Below are 12,157 nucleotides of genomic sequence, written 5' to 3'. Positions count from 1 at the left end.
AACGTCCTCACACAAACCTAACCTAACCTAACCTAAGTGGGCCAAACAAAACGGCACCACTTACGACTGGCCTATTGGACCAGTCACCGTGCCAAAGTGAATACATCCGACAGATAAACTCACATTAACACAAACCTTACGCCATAACTCCACACATTTACACCGCCACAGCCACACCTACACACATACTGGGCAGTCCCATCTACACCCAACCCCTATTGCTCATATATCCATCCAACCTATGTTTGAAGCTATCCAGCGTATTCGAGTTAATGATGATATTTGGTAACTTGTTCCACTAGTCCACTACTCTATTTCCAAACCGATGTTTACCTATTTCGCGCCTAAATCTAAATTTGTCTAATTTAAAACCATTGTTACGAGTTCGCTCCTGGATGGATAGTTTGAGTACCTTGGTAATGTCCCCTTTGTTTAGCCCTGACTTCCATTTATACACCTCTATCATATCGCCCCTCACTCTACGTCTCTCGAGGGAGTGCAAATTAAGATGCTTTAACCTGTCTCTGTACTCAAGGTTCCTAATGCCCGGGATTAGTCTTGTCATTCTCATCTGAATTCTTCCCAAGGATTCTAAATCCATTATGTAATACGGTGACCAGAATTGAACTGCGTAATCCACATACCCACACTTACACACCGTCACAGCCACACCTACACACCGTCACAGCCACACCTACACACCGTCACAGCCACACCTACACACCCTCACAGTCACACCTACACACCGTCACAGCCACACCTACACACCCTCACAATTGATTGGTTAACATATATTAAAACCTATGCTCCCCACACGCTGTATACCTTCACTACTAAACGCTCGCCCACACTCACGTAAACCTGCAACCCACACACATTCCTATATATAGACGTGGCGCTCGTACTACCCTATAACCCACACCCACGCACAGTCACTCAACAACACACACACAGTCACTCCACAACACACACACACACACACATGTAATAAGTCATTTATGTCCAATGTATATTTTTAGCCTTCGGGCTGCAAATTTTTTCAATAAACCGTTTATTTTTATTATTATTATTATTACACATCGCACGTCACAAGATACCCCACACACACGCCCCTGAACCCACCCCCCTTCACACACACACACACACGTCCAGGAAAGCACCCACACATACACAAACACTCCTCAGACATAACACGACCCTCTGCCCTGTTTCAACAAAACTGAAGACTGATTCTCGAAGGTCCCAACGTTAAATATTTCTCGTAAGTAAATGTCCAGTACAGATAAATATACAGAATATAAGAACGTGTGTAATTGCCTCGTTTAATTACCCTACGACATAAACATGCATTCTCAAAGGTCTGTCTACTCTACAACTCTACATCGTTCATTCTTTCTCCTTAATCAAGATGTAATAATGCATCTAACTGAACCATCTAAATTACGACACAAAGATGGTGACTAAATTATACTGAGACTCTGTCGTGAAGAGCGAAACAGACATACAGGTAGGGAAGTAATGGGTCACTCGTCAGGGTAAAGAGGGGGAAGACGAAGAGATGATTAAGGAAACAAAGGAGAGAACTGAGGAGAGAGGAGAGAGGGGAAAATAAATTGGGCAAAAATACGAAGAAGGAGAGAGGGGACAACTGGAACCATATAGAGAAGAATGTAAGAAGAAAATAAAGTGGACAAAAATAAGAAAAATTAAAAAAAAAACTGATAAGTGAAGAGTAAACAATAAGGTAAGGTAAGGTAAGGTAGGGTTCGGGTAAGGTAGGGTAAGGTAGGGTTAGGGTAAGGTAGGGTAAGGTAAGGTAAGGGAAGGTAAGGTAAGGTAAGGTAAGGTAAGGGAAGGTAAGGTAAGGTAAGGTAAGGTAGGGTTAGGGTAAGGTAAGGTAAGGTAAGGTAAGGTGGTAAAGTGCAGGTAAGGTAAGGTAAGGTAAGGTAGGGTAGGGTAAGGTAAGGTAGGGTTAGGTAGGGTAAGGTAAGGTAAGGTAGGGTAAGGTAAGGTAAGGTAAGGTAAGGTAATGTAAGGTAAGGTAGGGTTAGGTAAGGTAAGGTAAGGTAAGGTAGGGTTAGGTAAGGTAGGGTAGGGTAAGGTAAGGTAGGGTTAGGTAAGGTAGGGTAGGGTTAGGTAAGGTAAGGTAGGGTAGGGTAGGAAAGGTAAAAGGTAAAAGGTAAGGTAAAAGGTAAAGGTAAGGTAAGGTAGGTAAGGTGGGTAAAGGTAAAAGGTAAGGTAAAGGGGAAGGGGAAGGTAAGGTATTAAGGGGAGAGAATGCAGGGAAGGGAGAAGGTAAAAGGTAAGGGAAGGTAAGTGGCATCATTATTGCACCACCACCACTACGCACCAACGTCCATATTGATGACGGCTGTTGACAATGAGGACGAGAGGAGAAAAATAACGCCAATAATCTGAGAATAAGAATAAGTAATGATGAAAGAGGAAAAGAGAATGATTGTTATTGATAAGTAAAGCCAAGTATGGATTGATTTGGAGAGAGATAGGGAGAGAGTGAGAGAGAGGGAGAGTGAGAGAGAGAGGGAGAGTGAGAGAGAGGGAGAGTGAGAGAGAGGGAGAGTGAGAGAGGGAGAGTGAGAGAGAGGGGGAGTAGAGAGAGAGAGGGAGTGAGGAGAGTGAGAGAGGGAGGGAAGTGAGAGAGTGAGAGAGAGAGGGAGAGGAGAGAGAGAGAGTAGAAGATAGGAGAAATTAAGAAAGAGATAGGGAGAGAGTGAGAGAGATAGGGAGAGAGTGAGAGAGAGAGAAGAGGAGAGTGTGAGAGAGATATGAAGAGTGTGAGAGAGATAGAGAGAGTTAGAGAGATAGGGAAAGAGTTAGAGAGATAGGGAGAGAGTGAGAGAGGGAAAGAGTGAGAGATAGGGAGAGATAGATAGGGAGAGAGTGAGAGAGAGGGAAAGAGTGAGAGATAGGGAGAGTGAGAGATAGGGAGAGAGAGAGATAGGGAGAGAGTGAGAGGAGAAGAAAGAGATAGAGAGAGAAGACGAAAAATAGAGGGAGAGAGGAGACAAAGAGAGGGAAGAGAAAGAATGAGAGGGAAAAGTAGAAGCATATAGAGAGAGAGAGAGAGAGAGAGAGAGAGAGAGAGAGAGAGAGAGAGAGAGAGAATAAAAATCCTACTGATGAATAAAGTTTTAATTTTATTTTACCGTAATTACTTTCCTGGATTTCCTATTTTTCTTTAAGAGTTTTTCATCCGTAAGATTCAGAAAACAACGTATCAACTGAGGTGGAACTGAGGAACACTGGACGCCATGGTTGTTTGTGTAGAACCAGTACGGCCTGAAGACATGATCCACGAACAAACCAAAATTAACCTAACCTAACCTTACCTAAACTAATCTAACCTTACCTAAACTAATCTAACCTAACCTTACCTAAACTAATCTAACCTTACCTAAACTAATCTAACCTTACCTAAACTAATCTAACCTTACCTAACCTAATTTAACCTAACCTAACCTTACCTAAACTAATCTAACCTTACCTAACCTAACCTAACCTTACCTAAACTAATCTAACCTTACCTAACCTAACCTAACCTTACCTAAACTAATCTAACCTTACCTAACCTAACCTAAATTAATCTAACCTTACCTAACCTAACCTAACCTTACCTAAACTAATCTAACCTTACCTAAACTAATCTAACCTTACCTAACCTAATTTAACCTAACCTAACCTTACCTAAACTAATCTAACCTTACCTAACCTAACCTAACCTTACCTAAACTAATCTAACCTTACCTAAACTAACCTTACCTAACCTAATTTAACCAAACCTAAACTAACCTAAACTTACCTAAGCAATTGGGGTTGGGTGTAAATGGGACTGCCCAGTATGGGTCAATAGGCCCGCTGCAGTTTCCTCCATTCTTATGTTATTGTGTAAACTAACCTAATCTTACATAAACTAAACTAAACTAACCTAATCATAGGATATATTTAATTAGGTTTAATCAAATTCGGCAAGATGAAGTTAGGTTAGGTTTGGTTAGGTTAAGTTAGGTTAGGTTAGGTTAGGTTAGGTTTGGTTAGGTTAGGTTAGGTTAGGTTAGGTTAGGTTAGGTTTGGTTTGATGAAAATGCGTCAGGTCAGGTTAAATAACATTAGGTTCCATCAGGTTAGGTTAGGTGAGGATTGTTAAGTAAGACTGGGCTGGATTGGGTTGGGTTAAGTTAGGTTAGGCAAGACTGGATTGAACTTTATCATAGTAGCCCCACCAAACCTCTACCCAGTGAACACGAGAGCAATGTTGACCAGTTTCCTGACTCATCACTGCCGGAGTTGTGATAGTCAGCGCGTCAGTCAGTCAGTACTTGTCGTGTGTGTCCTAAACTTGACCATAACTTCATACACGGGCCAATCGTGAAGGTTTTAGTAACTGACGGTGCGAGGCTTATCACATGACGCTTGATAACCTCTGCTAAACAAGCTCGAGCAGTGTCGGTTACTCACCCGGGTTAACTGAAGGCTGTTTGCTTGTATGTTTCTTACAGGGAGAGGGCACGTTCGATACATGTACAGTATGTGTCGCAAATTGGATTGTAAATATAGGATCTCAAGATGATTACACACCTCTGGTACCATCGTGGAGCTTAAACATCAGGAGGGTACCGAGGTCCATCACATGACGATTAGTACTGAGAACCACCGTGACCTCTTCTTGACCTGAAATTAATATGCATAAAGAGACATGGCCCTTAACTCATGAGACGTAAAGGCAAGCATGAACTTAGCATGCTTCCCTGTTGGGCGCTGTAAACGCTTCTGCGCTTTACCTTACACAAGGATGTAGGGGAGTGCCCAATAAAAAAAAAAAGATATTCAGTCAGTCAGTAATAGAACAGCAAACCATGGCTCACAATACCCTTTAGAGTCTAGATACCTTTCCTGTGTGAGGATATTTTACCAGTTGCTTGGCATTACCAACTTGAACTTATAAAGCATGATATGAATTATAAAAGTTGTCATAATAAGATGCACCAAAACAAGACTGTCAGACACACAAATCCACAGGTTCCCTAAAGAGTGATCCCCTCCCACTAAGTCCCAAGTTACTTTTGGAACCATAATTTTCCCCGAGTAATAATGTTTCATGAACTTATTGTATTATTTGGTATTTATGTAACCATACTATTTAAGTAACCTAATTGTGAATTATTTAGGATCACATGATGATTAGGCACCCCTGGTAAGAGAGAGAGAGAGAGAGAACAGTACTCTTGATGTTTCTTCTACAGTGTTTGTGAACCAGAAATTTCGTTAATTACTAGTTTTATTATCATCATCACCATATTCTCCTTGCTACTCTCAGCCTGTTATCTTAAGCAAGCACTTACGATACTTATTTTTAACAGATGACTACTTGACCAACCTGGCAGATGCTAGCGTGAGTCAGCAGCAATTGGCAAGTACTAAGCCGCTTCAGAACTCAACAAAACAAGTCTATATCGTACAGACCGTAACATCAAGACGGTTCAGTGGTAACATCAAGACGGTTCAGTAGTAACATCAAGACGGTTCAGTAGTAACATCAAGACGGTTCAGTAGTAACATCAAGACGGTTCAGTGGTAACATCAAGACGGTTCAGTGGTAACATCAAGACGGTTCAGTAGTAACATCAAGACGGTTCAGTAGTAACATCAAGACGGTTCAGTGGTAACATCAAGACGGTTCAGTGGTATCAAGACGGTTCAGTGGTACATCAAGACGGTTCAGTAGTAACATCAAGACGGTTCAGTCGTAACATCAAGACGGTGGTAACATCAGTAGTAGTAACATCAAGACGGTTCAGTAGTAACATCAAGACGGTTCAGTGGTAACATCAAGACGGTTCAGTAGTAACATCAAGACGGTTCAGTGGTAACATCAAGACGGTTCAGTAGTAACATCAAGACGGTTCAGTAGTAACATCAAGACGGTTCAGTCGTAACATCAAGACGGTTCAGTGGTAACATCAAGACGGTTCAGTCGTAACATCAAGACGGTTCAGTGGTAACATGAAGACGGTTCAGTGTAACATCAAGACGGTTCAGTAGTAACATCAAGACGGTTCAGACGGTGGTAACATCAAGACGGTTCAGTAGTAACATCAAGACGGTTCAGTCGTAACATCAAGACGGTTCAGTGGTAACATCAAGACGGTTCAGTCGTAACATCAAGACGGTTCAGTGGTAACATGAAGACGGTTCAGTGGTAACATGAAGACGGTTCAGTGGTAACATCAAGACGGTTCAGTGGTAACATCAAGACGGTTCAGTGGTAACATCAAGACGGTTCAGTGGTAACATCAAGACGGTTCAGTAGTAACATCAAGACGGTTGTCGTAACATCAAGACGGTTCAGTGGTAACATCAAGACGGTTCAGTAGTAAGTGGGTAACATCAAGACGGTTTAGTAACATCAAGTACATCAAGACGGTTCAGTAGTAACATCAAGACGGTTCAGTGGTAACATCAAGACGGTTCAGTGGTAACATCAAGACGGTTCAGTGGTAACATCAAGACGGTTCAGTGGTAACATCAAGACGGTTCAGTGGTAACATCAAGACGGTACAGTAGTAACATCAAGACGGTTCAGTGGTAACATCAAGACGGTTCAGTCGTAACATCAAAACGGTTCAGTCGTAACATCAAGACGGTTCAGTGGTAACATCAAGACGGTTCAGTAGTAACATCAAGACGGTTCAGTGGTAACATCAAGACGGTTTAGTCGTAACATCAAGACGGTTCAGTAGTAACATCAAGACGGTTCAGTGGTAACATCAAGACGGTTCAGTAGTAACATCAAGACGGTTCAGTGGTAACATCAAGACGGTTCAGTGGTAACATCAAGACGGTTCAGTGGTAACATCAAGACGGTACAGTAGTAACATCAGGACGGTTCAGTCGTAACATCAGGACGGTTCAGTAGTAACCACAATAATCTCAGAAAGCCTCAGGGGAAATGATCGAATCACTCAGTAACAAGTGTGACGCGGCAGCAGGATTTCACTCGTCTCAGCCAAGCCTAACTAGTATCAGCACGTCTCAGCAGGACTCAGCAAAGCCTCAGCTAGTCTCAACCTATCTCAGGCAAGAAGCGTGAGGCTCATCATCTCAAATCATTAAAGAGATGAAGGTCACGTAACACACAGGGACGATATTCAAGACTAAATTAAGACATGATAATAATTTGAACTTTGACCTAGACTGTTTCCTGTCTGTCTGTCTGTCTGTCTGTCTGTCTCTCCACACACACACAAACACATATGGTATTAAAATCACTCCGAAATCAAGGGGCTACTTTCACTTAACATCATGTAAGTAACAAAATTAATATAAGGAACCTTTTTCAAAAATTTATCTACAGTAACATCATCATTATACTACGTGAACCAATCTAGTTAAGAGTCTCATGACGTAACTTTATTACCCTTTTAGCCATCAATTTTAACCTTTAAGTGAAGTTAACCAGTTAGGTGTATTTTTTTATATCTTTATTTATGATGAAATATTTTAGCCTAAGAACCCTTGAGCGTGTTGACCCAGTACGACACAGGAAATTAACTCAGCTGTGACCTAGAAAGACCTTCAGTAGCTGTTAATTGCCCTTCATTCACATCCTAGAACTAACTCAAGGATGAACCAGTGTAGAGTTTATGAATTTATTATAACAAACTGGGTGACATGACTGATATGATAACGCAAAATTACGATATGACCCAACACATTGTGACCAAGTCCCAGGTTGCTGATCTGACTTTCTGCCTCATTTACACACAATTGCAAGGCCTCAAATGTTTATCTTACTATTGACAACACAATATATATATATATATATATATATATATATATATATATATATATATATATATATATATATATATATATATATATATATATATATATATATATATATATATATATATATATATATATATATATATATATATATATATATATATATATATCGTTTCTCACGATTGATTTTTTTTATGGTTATCAGTAGTAGTATTTTTATTTTTTAGTTATAATTTTTTCTAATTTTATTAATTATTATTAAATATAATAATTATTATTATCATTATTATTATTACACCCCCCCCCCCATCCTCCCCAGGCACTGATGTGGGTCAGCGACCTGTGCTCGGGTGGGCTAATCCCCGTAAAAAATAAAATAAATAAATAAATTTTGGGCCGACCTTCTCCACAAGTTTTGAGTTTTATCTATTAACGATGAAATGTTTAATACGAAAGTTCTATGTTATTTGTTACTTATGTTTTTTTAACCTTACATTATTTGATTTTAGTCTCTTGAAGCGTTTATTTTGACGAGGCGACATATGACCTACAGTAAGCTGTTGCGTCGCCAGGGATGTATCACCACAATCAATCACTCCTCAATAATCAACATATTTTTGGCCACGTAATCAGGGCAATGTTCCCCACTTCTCTCACTGACTTACTGATTAACTTTGTTTTATAATGTTTTAGGCAGAGTTTAATCAGCCCAACGCTGACCTGCATCCCCTGACGGCCTAACCGGACCCCCGCGATGAACTTAATTCAACTCGATCGACTCTTGGTCATCTTGCTTATATGTTTCTCCCCGTCAGTGAGCTCTCCCTGCCACTCCCGGCCACTCAGTATATCAACCCAACCTAACCTAACCTAACCTAACCTAACCTAACCAGCCCTACGTCGTCCATCGTAAAAGTATATGAGCAACAAGGAACAATCTACCTCACTCAGTCCCTGAAGCCTGAGACATTTATCAAGTCAGCCCTCGGCGCCTCCCACGTGGGCGTGTTGTTGCATATCAAACACAGGTCGTTGCTCCACTTAAAATGAAAGAAAAGATAAAGTGCTCTAACTTTTTATCGACTAAAAATTGGAAATCTGCAATAAAAAATTATCCTTTAAATTTCATATATTCCAAAAAAAAGTCAAGTTTACAATATAATAGTTAAGAATATTTTGTTCTTGTTATTACATGTGACGTCATACAAGTTCGCCTATAGGATCGACTTCACCATTGGAATATTACTTTAGTACACACATTCAAAATATACAAACACATAGAAGAGTCAGAAACTGCTTGGAAAAATATAACAAAAATAACGGTGAATATACTGTAACTCCGTGGCCTTGGAAACTAACTAGGAGTCACCCTGTAGTCCCGAGTGGCATGTCCGTGGGGGTTACACCACCGATGGCGTCATCACCAACGTTCGTCTAACGTCTGGGTCCGCGTGGTTAATAAAAACGCCACGTTCAATATATCCAACACTGTCCGTGGGGAAGTTAATAATTGAAAGGAAATATATATATAAAGAAAACATTTAATTTACAAGCGGTGAGTAACGGTTTTTGTCACCCCGTACGTTTGGTTGAAATGTCAGTAGTATTTAAATAATTACTGATGTCATCCTTCCATCACCACCAACGTTCATCTATCGTTTCGGGTACACATGGACAGTAAAAACGATTGTTCAACCGTTCCAATACAAGGAAAAATCAATATCGAGTAGATACACGTATAAAACAGTAGACACTTAACTCAGAAGCGATGCGTAAAAAATTTCCTATCTGGGCGGAGTAAGCGTATTAATGACGTCATCAGTCATCCAAATCCGTCCTGGCGTCTGGGTCTAATGACGAATATAAACGGATTTACACAGACGCTATAAATATATACATGCGTTACTGATAAACATCGGGTCTTTATTAATCTTTCTGGTACTGTCTGACAACCCCAAGAAGTGAATCATACTAGAGTTCCGGAGATATATTGTAATTCCTTAAGCTAATGTTGTTTCTTGTTCGTCATGAGAAAAAAAAAAGACATTCATGTTTATGCATTCGTTGATGTATATCTATGTATATGAATATTTATACCGTGACAGATAAATGTTCAGCTGTGTGTTGTAAGACCATACATACAGGTCTCGTGTGTGTGTGTGTGTGTGTGTGTGTGTGTGTGTGTGTGTGTGTGTGTGTGTGTGTGTGTGCAGGTGAGTGCGTGTGTGTGTGCGAGTGAGTGCGTGTGTGTGTGTGTTATATCCCTTTCCTGTGGTAGCTCAAGTGTGTCATGGCCGCCTGGCTGTCTAACTACCCCAACACAAACTAGAGGTGTTGTCAATTAAAGGTATTAACCCTTTGGTACGATGATAACACCTTTAGTGCGACGCCTTAACCTTGGTACGATGACAACTTACAACCCCTTGAGTACGATGACAACTTAACATGTCTTAACCCCTTGGTACAATGTCTTAACGCCAGGTACGATGTCTTAACCCCTTGAGTACGTCTTAACCCTTGAGTACGATGTCTTAACTTGATAAACCCTTAGTACAATGTCTTAACCCCTTGAGTACGATGACAACCCTTGAGTTCAATGTCTTAACACTAAAAACTATATATATTTTTTTTCCACGAAGAACAAAATATCCTTTCTCAGGGGATTGTGTCATCGTCTGAAGGGGCTAGTTATCGTAATCGTGGGCTAAGATCCCACCCTCTCTCTCTCTCAGCCGTCCTTCCATTTCTCTCTCTCTCTCTCTCTCTCTCTCTCTCTCTCTCTCTCTCTACCATTCCTCGTTTTCATCTCTCTCTCTTTGTCTCTCTCTGCTCCTTCCTCATCCCCCCCAACTCACCATTTCCAAGACACGGGGATGCATAATTTAGGACACAGAACATGTCAGCTGGGCGTGTGAAGCTGTGGTTTTAGAGAAATACTGTTGGTACGGGAGTGTTAGTGGTAGAGTCATGTACAGTAGTATCTTGATGTGTTCTCCCTCTCACTTCTCTCCCTCACTAATGTTCTCCCTCTCACTTCTCTCCCTCTCACTAAATTTCTCCCTCTCATTTCTCTCCTCACTAATGTTCTCCCTCTCACTTCTCTCCTCCTAATGTTCTCCCTCTCTTCTCTCCCTCACTGATGTTCTCCCTCTCCTCTCCCCTCACTAATGTTCTCCCTCTCATTTCTCTCCTCACTAATGTTCTCCCTCTCACTTCTCTCCCTCACCCAATGTTCTCCTCTCCACTTCTCTCCCTCACTCTCACTAATGTTCTCCTCTCAATTTTCTCCCTCTCACTTCTCCCTCACTAATGTTCTCCCCTCTCATTTCTCTCCCCTCACTAATGTTCTCCCTCTCTCTCTCCTCACTGATGTTCTCCCTCTCATTTCTCTCCCCTCACTAATGTTCTCCCTCTCACTTCTCTCCCCTCACTGATGTTCTCCCTCTCATTTCTCTCCCTCACCTAATGTTCTCCCTCTCCTTCTCTCCCTCACTAATGTTCTCTCTCACCTCTCTCACTAATGTCTCCCTCTCACTTCTCTCCTCTCACTAATGTTCTCCCTCTCACCTCCTCACTAATGTTCTCCTCTCACCTCTCACTAATGTTCTCCCTCTCACCTCTCTCACTAATGTTCTCCCTCTCACTTCTCTCCCCTCACTAATGTCCTCCCTCTCTTCTCTCCCTCACTAATGTTCTCTCCTCTCACTTCCCTCCCTCACTAATGTTCTCCCTCTCACTTCTCTCCCCTCACTGATGTTCTCCCTCTCACTACTCTCACTAATGTTCTCCCTCTCACTAATGTTCTCTCCTCTCCTCACTAATGTTCTCCCTCTCACTTCTCTCCCTCACTAATGTTCTCCCTCTCACTTCTCTCCCTCTCACTAATGTTCTCCCTCTCACTAATGTTCTCCCTCTCACTTCTCCTCACTTCTCTCCCTAATGTTCTCCCTCTCACTAATGTTCTCCCTCTCACTTCTCTCCCTCACTAATGTTCTCCCTCTCACTTCTCTCCCTCACTAATGTTCTCCCTCTCACTAATGGTCTCCCTCTCACTTTTCTCTTTCTCCTGCCTCTCCTACATATGTTTTTCTTGCTAAGGTGATTAATAGGAGGAAAAGAAGCCAAGTATAGAGGAATAGAAGACGTGTGTGTGTGTGTGTGTGTGTGTCATTTATACATGGATTTCTTGAATAACATGAAGATTAGGCCCCTCACCCAGCTTAGGTTGCCTTAATCTAACCTAACCTAACCGAACCTAACCTTATTTAGCTTACCTTAACCCCCCCACCCACTCGAGGTAGCATTAGGGTACTTAATCATCAGGTGAAATAAATTGGTGATCCCATTTCTATTT

This window comes from Homarus americanus, unplaced genomic scaffold (genome assembly GCF_018991925.1).
Source record: "Homarus americanus isolate GMGI-L3 unplaced genomic scaffold, GMGI_Hamer_2.0 scaffold9847, whole genome shotgun sequence".
NCBI lineage: Eukaryota > Metazoa > Arthropoda > Malacostraca > Decapoda > Nephropidae > Homarus > Homarus americanus.
The sequence above is the reverse complement of the archived record's forward strand: the minus strand, read 5'-3'. Positions refer to the sequence as shown.